Source organism: Mus caroli, chromosome 2 (genome assembly GCF_900094665.2).
Source record: "Mus caroli chromosome 2, CAROLI_EIJ_v1.1, whole genome shotgun sequence".
Taxonomy (NCBI): domain Eukaryota; kingdom Metazoa; phylum Chordata; class Mammalia; order Rodentia; family Muridae; genus Mus; species Mus caroli.
In genome coordinates this window covers 11,713,577-11,715,900 of record NC_034571.1, presented here as the reverse complement: position 1 = coordinate 11,715,900, position 2,324 = coordinate 11,713,577, and the positions used below count along the sequence as shown (strand labels likewise).

Sequence of the window (2,324 nt, the reverse complement as noted above, 5' to 3'; positions counted from 1 at the left end):
AAAAATCCAAGTAGTAGCCACTTTTTACAGTAAAGGCCCACCTAGATGCTCATCCCAATTGAGAGCCAAAGTTCAAATACATGAACCTTTGGGTGATGTTTTACATTCAAACTACAACTCCCTTTTCTCTAATAATTCTATATACCGTCAATATTCTTCATTAAACATGGAGTTAAAACATTTCTGAACTTGGTGGCACATGCCTGTAAACCTAGGTTCTGGGAGATCGAGGCAGGAAAATCCCAAGTCCATAGCCTATATGGACACTAATGGGAGTTCAAGTTTAGCTCAGTCAAATGAGCAAGATACTATCTCAAAATAAAACTGTTTATAAGGGCAGGGTAGTTCAATGTAGGTTACATGCTTGAAAATTAAAAGCCCCCATTAGCTGAAGTGTGTGTGTGTGTTTTGATATATACATACATTCATATATGTATACACATATATGTATACATATATATGTGTGTGTTGATATGTAATATGAATAAATGTGTACAGTATGTGTGCATGTATATGATATATAACTGTGGGCATGCATCAAGAGTATAGATTTCAGAAGATAAATGTTGGGAGTGAGTCTTTTTTTTTTAACTCTTTATTAAGAAGGAACCTATGTCAGCACTGCTATGTAAACAATGACAAAGATCAAGGGAAACACATCAGGGATCGTGTAGACAGTAATATACATTGTCCTTTATATAATCAATGTATAATAGTTTAAAAAGAGTTTAATCCTTATTAAGCAAATATTTTTGCATACACAGCCTTCTCTTTATCTTTCTGTGCCTTTATCATTTGTTTGACTTTTAGCAATTTGGCCTGGATAGCCTTATCTCCTGGGGTTATCTCCGGTGCCTTCTTTAGATCAGCCAATGCTTGATCATACTCTTTCAATCCTAGCCATCCTTGAGCTTTTCGGTACAGTGCTTTAGTATTTGAAGGGTCCATTTCAAGAGCCTCTAAGCAACTGTCAATTGCCCCCTACCAATTTGACATCTTCAGCTTACAAGCACCAACATTCAGCACACAACTTAAGGCTATAGGTTGCAGTCTGGATCTATCTGCCTTCTCAATAACAGCCTTTGAACTAGCCACGTACCTCAAAATCTTCGCATATTTTTTAATAGACATCTCCCAGTTCTGAGACTTGAAAAAAGTTTTTCTAATGTTTTTTAAGTCTTCAGATATTAATAAAATTTTATCTACATCTTTTAAATCTATATTTGCATCCTCAGGGAAGTCTGGATGACGGTCACCAGAGCCATCTTTGGGGAATATTCCCCAGTCATCCCCTTCTTTCAATTCTCCACATTCTGCAATAACACAGTTTGGCAGGTTTTTCACCATTCACTTCTACATTTTCAAGCATCCTTGCCACACCTAGTCCTTTTATGACTTGACCAAATACCACATGTTTCCCATCCAAATGAGGAGTTGGAACTGTTGTGATAAAGAACTGAGAACCACTCGTATTGGGGCCTGCATTTGCCATGCTCAGCAAACCCTCCGATCATGCTTATAATGAAAATTTTCATCTTCAAATTTTCACCATAAATACTTTTGCCACCTGTCCCATTCTGATTTGAGAAGTCTCCACCCTGAATTATGAATTATAAATGTCTTAATAATTCGGTGGAAAGGGCATCCTTTAAAATGAAGAGGCTTTCTGGTAGTGGACCCAGTTCCTTTTTCTCCTGTACAATGCACGAAAATTTTCTGCAGTTTTGGGAACAATATCTGCAAACAATTCTAAAACAATTCGTCCAACTCGCTCCCCGCCGATGTCCCCGTCAAAGAAGAAGACTTGGAGTTGGAGGGCTTGGCTGCCGGGGATGCGTGGGACATCTTCACTTCAGGTGCTGGGAAGCGGGACACAGGTACCTAGTGCGCCAGACCGGATCAAACTCTACTCCCTGTTTTTGCTGCTGTGAGTGCCTCCCTGTTTTTGCTGCTGTGAGTGCTGGGTTAGCTGGCTCTTGAGCTTCCAGGCAATAGTCTTGTCTTTGCCTCCCATTTTCCATAACAATGGTGAAATTATGCGTGCCCAGTAAGACTAAACTTGGCTATCAGCCATCTCCTTGACCCTTAATTTCAAACCAAAGGAATATCTGTCATATATCATAATTTAAATATAACAGTTTAAAATAGGGAGATATGAGGGGAAGAAAACAAACAGTGTAAGAATGGATAAACATTACAGTGGCAACACCTATAATCTTAGCACATCGACAGCTGAGACTAGAGAACTGAGAGTTTTAGGCCAGCTGTGGCTACATGTCCACCCTCTTTCAACCTACCTTCAAAGAGACCTACTTCAAGTGTTC

The 2,324-nt window shown here is 39.2% G+C and overlaps 1 pseudogene; it reads right to left on the bottom strand.

The window, feature by feature from the left end:
• Window positions 1–738: 738 nt before the first annotated feature.
• On the bottom strand, window positions 739–1,845 carry LOC110290366 (annotated as a pseudogene).
• Window positions 1,846–2,324: the final 479 nt, after the last annotated feature.